The sequence below is a fragment of the Staurois parvus genome, unplaced genomic scaffold (genome assembly GCF_062004578.1).
Source record: "Staurois parvus isolate SC_StPar_1 unplaced genomic scaffold, SC_StPar_1.0 ptg000031l, whole genome shotgun sequence".
Taxonomy (NCBI): Eukaryota; Metazoa; Chordata; class Amphibia; order Anura; family Ranidae; genus Staurois; species Staurois parvus.
In genome coordinates, this window is record NW_028317827.1 from 15,569,702 (window position 1) to 15,580,000 (window position 10,299).

General features: G+C 40.6%; 1 protein-coding gene across 5 annotated transcripts in view; it reads left to right on the forward strand.

The window, feature by feature from the left end:
- Positions 1-446: 446 nt before the first annotated feature.
- B3GALT1 (beta-1,3-galactosyltransferase 1) overlaps positions 447-10,299 on the forward strand; it is a 440,470-nt gene continuing 430,617 nt past the window's right edge. For all 5 annotated transcript variants that reach the window (XR_016307968.1, XR_016307971.1, XR_016307970.1 and 2 more), the window contains exon 1: positions 447-624. The gene's annotated coding sequence lies outside the window, so the exon portion shown is untranslated. The remainder of the gene's footprint in view (positions 625-10,299) is intronic.

Genomic DNA, 10,299 nt, shown 5'->3' on the forward strand with positions numbered 1-10,299 from the left:
TTGGCACGTGCAGTTGCTCCAGAGTTTAGTATATGAGGTGAAGCTCCACTTTGTAACGAATACTCGATCACATGCAAAGACAAACCAGCATTTCTGCTTGCACATGATTGGATGATGGAAGTCGGAGAAGCATCCCGTCATTTACTAAGCTCTGGAGGAGCTGCTTTGGCCAAGTGCACAATGTACAATGCAGTAATTCCACCCCCTAGGTACATCAGTCCCATTATCCCATACTACTATGGAATGCCTCTTCACTGTCACATGAATGGACGTATAGATATGTCTTCTTGTGTAGTTGGTGATTGGATGCCAGCTGTGCGGTGTGTGGATGGGTGTCCCCCATCTCTGCCCCGGCTGTGACATCAGCTTCACCAGCCCCAGCTTCTCCTTCAGCCTGGATGTGGGCGTGGCCGGCTGTCCGGGGAGGCGGGGCCTGAGTGTGCCGTAGACAGGCAGCCCCTGCCTAGCTGGGAGGCCCCTTCCCTCGCTCGCCTCTGTGCCTCTTGCAGCTGCATCACATGCATGTGGATAACAACCGCTGCTCAGCTGAGCCCGGCGTCCGCCCCACCGACCTCTGTCTGCAGAGACTGCTCGGGACATGCCGGGGACCAGTGTGCTCTGACGGTACGTACTCCCCCCATCTCCAGCAGCTGGACACCTACAGGGGGGGCTGAGATCCCGGCTGGCTGGCTGGACAGACACACAAGGATGCTGGGGATGGGTTGCTGAGCCAGATTGTCTCCTCTGCATCCATTCATCCCTCCGATCATGTGTGTGTGTGTGCTGATCATGGCACATGCAGCCTGCTACCATTACACAATTCCTCTTCTGGGGACATCCGTCAGAAAATGGTAGCTGCTCCTTGGATCCAATCAACTCTGATCTGCATCCACCCCATGCCATGTGCAGTAGATGACCCCCCCTACAAAGGGGGCACAGGCTGCTGAGAGCAGGCCCCTCTCCACAGGCAAAGTCATTCAGTGATGGGATGGAGGAGCCCAGGCACCTGGCTGAGTGTGGAGGTTAGCCTGGGTTCTCCTTCATCTGGAGGGGAACTTCATATCCTGACTGCCACCAATCACTGGGAGTAACTACAGCTGACTTCAGCTGTCCACGATCCCTGATCCTGCTGCTGAGCCCAGGGCTTCACATTGCAGCCAACTGACAGGCTTCAGATGGCATTTCATTGCTATTATTTGGGGTTCACTTCCACTTGCTACATTGTTTTTGTTTACATTAAAGTAACTGTGTTGTTGTGTTACATTTCTGTGTAGAGGAATGTTGCCTTTCATAAGTGATCTGTATTTTATGGCATATGGTCATTGGATTTGTAGCTTTAGGATGCAGCTTGTGTGTTATTGTGTTGGTGGAATACGGTTTTATATTGGACATCTGGAATAAATGAGCTCTTAAGTTATTTTTTTATGTTATTTTAAAAAAATGTAATGCTTTCAGTGATGGCCAATTGGGACTTTTGTGTGTAAAAAAACCTAAACAATCATTTTGGTTATTTGAGGGTAGTTTATAGTAGCGTTTAGTTAAATTCATCATTGGCCTAATGACCATTACAAGTAACTAAATACCTCTTTGATTATATGTGTATATAAATATGTAATATATATTATCTTTCCTCATAAGTTTTGATGCAATATTAAGGTGTTTGATTTAGTTAATAACCAAATATATTTGCTAAAATATATTACTATTAATAATAATAATTATAATAATAATATTGTTATTTATTATCATACATTTTCATTGTATACATATATTGTTCTGTTTGATTTCAGTCAATAACCAAATATATTTGCTAAAAGATACTATTATATTGTTATCATATATTATCACTGTATACATATATTGTTCTTTAAGGTGTTTGATTTCAGTCAATAACCAAACACATTTGCTAATAAATGTAAATATATATATATATATATATATATAATTATTATTTTTTCATTATTATTGTTACATTTTATACATGTATTGCTCTTTATACTCTATTTTAACTACAATCCCAAATACCTTACTGTTACATTGAAAAATATTAGAAGGAAAATATATATATTAAAAAAAAAATATATATATATATATATATTAGTATGGAGAAAACACAGTGTTGTACTTTTATTATGTATATCATGTTTTGTGGTTAAATGCAAAAACAAAGCAGAATTTTAATGTAAGACCTGTAGGAGTTAAGATTCCACGGTGTCACTCTTTTGGTTATTTATAGACAGTAAAAAGAAGAAAAATCTTCAGGTGAGCAGAATGATCAAAAACTGGAAGAGAGAAAGGTCAGAGGGTTGAGCATCGTTTTGCCTGCAGAGCAATAAGCAGTTTGTAGATTCCGTCTTAATCTAAACAGTGAAGGGTGTATTACATAAACTGGAGATTGTCATGTATGTTCATTAGTGGACTCCATGTAGCTACTATGTAGAGTTAATTTTTAGAAGGTTGCCTTGCCTATATTGTTTTGTATCCTAAGTTATATTTAACTTGAGTAGGGATGAAAATGGTTTTGGGTTATGCATTCCCAATGTGTAAAAAAAAATGTAAAAAAAAAAAGTTGAAAGGTTGCTGATTACCAAGAGAATGTCATGCTGGCTCCGGTGTCTGTTTCCACCTGTGATACCCAATTAAGTATACATTTCTCAGTACGATTATATAATACTAATGAGGGCATATGATGGAGAAGCGGTGAAGGTAACATGAGCATAGCTATAATGATCACATGCCTCTCCTGTCTATGGATGTGATTGAAAGTACATTAAATACAAATTACCGTTGGGCATTCTTTGGGTTTAGTTAATAACAGTGCAAAGAGCAATGGTCTGTAATTGTATAGTTGCCCATAACAACTGATCATGAATTTCCATTTCAGCAGTTTATAGTAGGCAATCAATAAATAAAGAAGTGTCAATCCTAAATAATTGGTATTACTTTATCTGACTGAAGTATATTAAAGGGCTCACAGGTATTGCTCGAAATGAGGAGCTGTTGATGTCATTGCAACCAATTAAAGAATTGTGCTGCATGCTACTAATAACATAGCATAACTCCAGTGCATTTCAGGAAAACAGCGCGTTCTGCAAAGGAAAAAAAAAGAGAATGTTGTTATTGATCCTTGTGGGTTTAATAGTCATACAAATGTGGGGGAATATAAATAAATCCGGACTTTGTTTGTGGCCAGTCCCCCAAAGCATATGAGTAATATGAAAATCCCTCTGCCCTGACCTATGCTAACCAGCCAAAGGAAGTAAAACACCTTTTTAGTTCTCATTGATACGTATATGTGTGAGTCATTCATGCTTCTACTCTAGAGGAGCATAAAGAAGTTGATACAGCCTACCAGGAGGTTACCCCATTCTAGAAGAATAGCACATTAGAGATCCAGACTCAAGCAAGGCCACTGAAGACATTTGTGTACCAATATGGAAAAAAGAGAAGATAGTAATCAGTTTTAGCTAACAAAAACATTGTATCCTTCGGTTTGCCAGTCAACAGTAAAAGAACAGCTCAAAAATTCTTTAGACAAGGTTAACTTTTTTTTTTGTGCCGGGGGAGCACGAGTTGCATATTGGTGTGCTGTGGTGCCATTCATTCCTAATGGCACCCCAATTCACCTTGCCAACAGACATGGATTGCAGTGAGCCACAAAAAATAGTCATGTGCTACCATGTTCTGTGATTCTTTCTATTACAAAAAAAGACTATAAGTACTTTTGCACTTTGGTACAGTAGCAAGCCCATTCAAATAAATGGGCTGGTTAAATGCATCACTTGTTATTGTAAATGGGTACATGTACCCCAACAGTGTGAACCCAGCATCAGCAGCCAGCTACATAAAGGACCAACGAAAATTTCTAAGTTGTGGGAATCAGGAAAAAAGTGAGTTCTGCTCCCATGATACAATGAGTGGCTTCTTTCTTGAGCTTCTGCTCAGTCATGAGGATGTGGTGGTGGTGGTGGTGGTGGGGGGGGGGGGGGTTACTTAGTACGGCGCTTACTAAGACCCAATAATCTTAAAGTGGAACTTGTATAAAAGTAAAAGGCCTGCTTATCTTGCAGCCCCTCGCTCATTGAAATAAAAATGCAAAGTAAAAGCAATGCAAAATAAAACATTGGAAGAATAATGTTAAAAACAAAACTACAAAAAAAAAAACATGATCTTGTATCTCAACCACTTCTTGTAAGCCGCAGTGATGTCAGTAGGCATCACTTTAGGGTCCTGAGAGAGAACAATTCCAAATTTCCTGGGAAGACTCTCCAGCAGTATGCAGGAGTGCACCTTCCCAGAATTTGGGATCTTCAGCTTTTCCCAGGAAGCCACAAAAGGGCCCAATGATGTCATTTACCTTCATTTTAAATTATTTTTTTGGGAGGTTGGTACTGTAAGATAGGTTGCTTTAATGCAGGGCTCCCCAAAGTGTTTGTACTTATCCCTATGAGCTATTTGGACTATCTAGGGGTTCAGTAAACTTGCTGAGGGATCTGAGGGTCAATAGGTGGTCAGTAAATGATGGTAGGTTGTTTGGGATGAAACAATTTTAAGGTCCATGCAGAGCTCCACGCCAATCTCTAGTCCCGTTATTAATATAAAAACAAAAATATCCAGTTGAAACCTTGATAAATAAATAATATAAGCAATAATATAAAAGAAAGCACTATAATACAATGTACAGTATATTTAACAGTAAGACAAAAGGAGAAACAAAACATATGACTAGAATCACACCAAAAATACAGCCATACATTTTGTAACAAAACAAAACAATAAACAAGTGTTAAAGTTCACCAATCTAAAGTTCCAGTTCCACCTTGAGAAGGCACAAATAAAATATACACTTTGGTGTCCGTTTATGACACAGAGAATAGCTGCGATTCAGAGGATTGCAGCTATTCTCTGGTCATTCGCAGTTTTTGACACTCAGGAGATCAGCGGAGAACATGTTCAGCCCTTCACTGGAGATCTGTGTTCTCCCTCCAGATTCTCCAGCCCAGAGCTGGAGAATCGGAGGGACTGCAAACTAAGCAGCGATAATTTACCTCTGTTTAGTAAACTGATCTTTTACTGTAATCTTGCGAGATTATAGTAAAATCAGCGTTTGGAGACCATTCTCCAGCGTTTGTAGGCCGTTCTCCCTTCGTTCAGAGAACTGCTTCATAAAAGGCATCCACAGGAGAACTGTGTTCTCCGAGAATGCCGGAGAACTGAGCAGCGATCTATTACCACTGGTTCATAAACGGACACCTTTGTGCCCTCACCTCTTATTCATCATATAATCTTGACCTGTAAAAATAGGTCAAATATCACTCTCAAGCAGAAATACAAAAGGAGAAAACATATATAGTGTATCAAAATTAAAAATAAAACACAAATGTAGTGCCACCACCTCTTAGTAAAAATAAAATTCTTGTTTCTCTAGTGAATAATCAGCACTATATGGAGCAAACATAACTTCCAAATGCCCATGGGATCAAAAGAGGTAATCCTTTTTAATACTTACCTTACTCCTTACTCCAGTAGGCTTCAGCCCCTGTGGGCGGGCACTTGATGTCCACACATACAATGCAGGGCTATTGGTTGGGTTGAGGTAAGGACTCAGACTTGTGCAGGCCAGTCAATTTCCTCCACCCCAAACTCGCTCATCCATGTCTTTATGGACCTTGCTTTCTGCACTGGTGTGCAGTCATGTTGGAAGGGGCCATCCCCAAACTGTTCCTACAAAGTCAGGAGCATGAAATTGTCCAAAATGTCTTGGTATGTTGATGTCTTAAGAGTTCCCTTCACTGGAACTAAGGGGCCAAACCCATACCATAATCCCCCCTCCACCAAACTTTACACTTGGCATAGTGCAGTCAGGCAAGTACCGTTCTCCTGGCAACAGTCAAAACCAGACACGTCCATCGGATTGCCAGACAGAGAAGCGTGATTGGTCACTCCAGAGAACACGTCTCCATTGCTCTAGAGTCCAGTGGCGGCGTGCTTTACACCACTGCATCCAACGCTTTTGCATTGCACTTGGTGATTAAGACTTGGATGCAGCTTCTCACCCATGGAAAACCATTCCATGAAGCTCTCCACACACTGTTGTTGTGTTAAGCTGAAGGCAACACAAAGTTTGGAGGTCTTTAGCTATTGACTCTGCGGACAGTTGGTGACTTCTGCGCACTGTGCACTTCAGCATGTGCTGACTCCGCTCTGTCATTTTACGTGGCCTACCACTTCGTGGCTGAGTTGCTGTTGTTCCCAGGTGCTTCCACTTTGTTACAATACCACTAACAAATTACTGTGGAAAATTTAGTAGCAAGGAAATTTCACGGATAGACTTATTGCACAGGTGACAACCTATCACGGTACCACGCTTGAATTCACTGAGCTCCTGAGAGTGACCTATTCTTTCACAAATGTTTGTAGAAGCAGTCTGCATGCCTAGGTACTTGATTTTATAAACCTGTGGCCATGGAGGTGATTGGAACACTTGAATCACATGATTTGGACGGCTAGTCCAACACTTTTGGCAATATAGTGTGTGTGTGTGTATTTATTTTCAATACTACCTATTTTTATAAAATCATTATTAAATACTATTCTTTGCAGTACTCCTATTTAAAGTAATATGTTCTAAATTATTTTCATATAATTAATGTTTGGGTGTCAGCTAACAGTTTGAAACTTCATAAATAGTATGAATAGCTGGTTTGGGGACTCCTACTTTAAAAATGAATTCCAGCAGTTGTTTGTATTGCATGCTTGTATTGGTCCAGCTTTAAAGTGTATCTAAGGTCAAAATGTAAAATCATATATTTGTTTCCTTGTTGTATTTCAGTTATTTCTAGCCTGCTCCTATTGTTCTGAATAATCTTGAAGTTTGTAAACTTATTTTGTGAAGATCCTCACACATTTACTTCCTTAACCACTTCAAGTCCGAACACTTTTGCCCCCTTCTTGTCCATGCCAATTTTCAGCTTTCAGTACTGTCACACTTTGAATGACAATTGCGCGGTCATGAAACACTGTACCTATATGAATTTTTAGCATTTTTTTGAGACAGATAAAATTAGTTTATAACCAAAAATGATAATTTTTCAAAAAATGTTCTTCACATTTTGTTTTATTATTTATACTATTATTTATGTTTTGGTTTTTTTTAAATACCGTCACCCTAGCAGTACAGTGTCACTATAGTGACACTGTACTACTTGGGGGGGTGAAGAAGATTTTTTTTTCTTTTTTTTTTACACTGATTGCTTTTACACCCATAAAGGCTTTGAAAGCAATCATTTCTCCTCTCTGGCTGCATTCCTGCAGCCATTGAGAAATACTGTGTGAGCTGTGATTGGTCACAGCTTGTCACATGGTACAAGGCTGTTGTGAATAGCCTTGTACCATGTGATCTCTGTGATCATTCACAGATTTCACAAGTAGTAAGCAATGATGTCAGAAGTGACATCTTGCTTACTACTATTCATGTGATCACTGATTGGCCAATCAGTGATCAAATGATCGCGACCTCACACAGAGGTCCCGCACAGCGATCGCTATTCCGCTCTGTTCTCCGGACACAGTGGGCACCGGATTGCGGTGCTGAACGCTCCCAGGGAGCACGCACAGTCCTAAATGGCTGGCGCCGTTTATGAATGGCAACCTGCTCCTGCACTGCTCCTGTCCAGCCATTTATATACATGGGCCGGACGGGAAGTGGTTAAATTCTGTGACATGTATTCACTATGCCCTGTAGTAGTCAAATATAACTATTATTTGTATTGTTATTACAATCTTGATGTTATAAAATGAAAGTGTATACTGTGACCATAGATCTCCTTTAAAGTATAACTAAAGGCAAAACTTTTTTTGTTTTGTTTCGGATAGGGTGGAGAGTGATTAGAACACCTGTTTTATTGCTTTTATTGCTGTCTGTCCCCATTAGGGAGATTTACCTTATTCATTCTGTTTAGCATTGTCATTGAAAGTGAAAGTTAAAGAAAATCCTAAATTTGGGGTTGTCCCCAGAAAAGTAATTCAGAGGAAATCTTTTAATGGGGACTCTAGTTCTGGTAACCTGGTGGTCCTCAAGGAATTCCCTTAATTTTCAGGGATTTCCTCTCACTTCCTGTTTGGTTATGGAACAGGAAGTGAAGGGAAATCTTTGCAATGGGACACAGATGATGAAAAATGCTCTGTCCAAAATGGGGGAAAAATGTTTTGCCTATAGTTCTACTTTAAGTATGTATATCTCCTACCTGAGGAGCTGCTGGGAAACTGGAAATCAATGTAGTAGCCAGAGCTCCTACAGTGATAGCCATAATCTTCCATGTTGCTGCTTGGGTTCTGTGTGGATTGCTTTCCCACTGCACACAAGGGGTCGCTTTCTTGGCACTGCCACCATTTATAGAGCACCTAGTATCTTGTTTCAATGAATTCAATGTGATCTCTGATTGGGAGGAGGGGTGATGATGTCATAATTTCCATTTTGTGGCTGTGACTACTACAATAATGTCCAGCTTCCATCAGCAGCCCATCAGGTATGGGATATTCATACTTGCATTGTGCCAAGCTTGACCCACGTAAGTATGCAATACAAGTACATCCTGGAGTTCAGCTTTCAATAGTGTATAAACTGTCCTTACTGACCTCTTTTTCTGGGAATGCTTAAGGCCTGTCATGCTGATGTTTTGGCTGCAATTCCTCCTGAGTCACTGATCAGAAATATGCACACAAGGCATTCTGATTTTCATTTTATTTTTTGCATGCTTGTTCTGCACTAAGAAGCATTGAAGGCAGATACAGCCTGTAGGGTGAGAAACATAGGAGTTGGCAACGTTGCCTTTTGTTTTTGGTGGTCTACAGTTTGGCTGTCATACATGTCCTTCCTTCACTACCTAGTAGGTCACTGACCTGACACATGCATATTACAACACTGGATTTTCTAATGTTCACTCAGGTCACTGGCACACAAAGTAGTGACATATAGGGGGTTAGACAAAATGGAAACACTACATCATCCACCTTTAGACGATCCCTGAAAACCTTTCTTTTTAAAGAAGTCTATCCTGCTTCTACCTAGTAAACCACCATTTATTTCCTCCATCAGCTCATCCCCCTTTCATAGCTATTACCTTTTGTATCACTCAACCCTTCCTCCTAGACTGTAGTCTCTAACGAGCCGGGCCCTCTGTTTCCTTTCTTACCAAATTGTATTGTAACTGTAATGTCTACCTTCATTTTGTAAAGTGCTGCGCAAATGGTTGGCGCTATATAAATCCTGTATAATAATACTAATAATGATTTGGAAGTGTGAAAGTAACCGTGAAGACTGAGATTGAGCTCTGCAGTCACTTTTGCAGCAGTTGTTTTCTTATTCCAGGTCACAATCCTATGCAATGTCCTTTTGTCTCTTTTGGTCAGTTGACCATGTGCACCACGCTTATCAGACAACGTTTTCCCAGAAACTGTATATGCTGTCATAACCTTTGATACTGCACCTTGTGACACGGCAAATAAATTGGCAACTTCAGTCACTGTGACATGACGTATTATCAAAAGTGCACGCAGTGAATGACAAAAGCGAGGCTTCTCACCTGTTAGCTAGGTGTCTCATCATACAGCAGAAGAAAAAGAATGTTACATCCAGGGGCAGACTGACCGCTCATGGGGCCCCCGGGCAATAGGGGATCATGGGGCCCCTGTGTCCTTGCCCAAACTCACAAAAGCCTATGAAAAAGGTACCAGGGGCATCTCATGGGGCCCCCTACTGACCCCGGGCCCTCAGGCAGTGCCCAAGTTTCCAAATGGTCAGTCCGCCCCTGGTTACATCACCTCCACTTTCACACCTGCAGATCATGTAGTGTTTCCATTTTTTTTGTCTAACCCTTTAAAGATGACAACCCTGGAGCCTGCATCAAAAACAAGTCAGGAACAGCAGGTCTCACATAGAAAGGTTCCTTCAAAGCAGAGCTGGCAAATACAAAATACTATGGATCTCTGGCTTAGTAGATTGGCCACTTTACATTTTGGAAACCTACCCAGGTTCACAAACTGAGAAAATTGTCATTAGTTTATATTTAGAGCTCTGACATTTAGAAACAACACAAATATTTTTGTTTGGTGTCCTTCAGAACTGTCCCCAATTTGCTGGCAGTGAAAGATCAGCTCATGTGCAGTCCAGGATTTGATTTTCCAAAAAATCTGTCAACCCTACCCTCTACCATATTGTGCTGATTGAAAGCATAGTTTATGTAAAGTAGCTTTGAAGAAACTATTGCGTTCTGGGAGCCAATTTTTTTTTCTTGGATT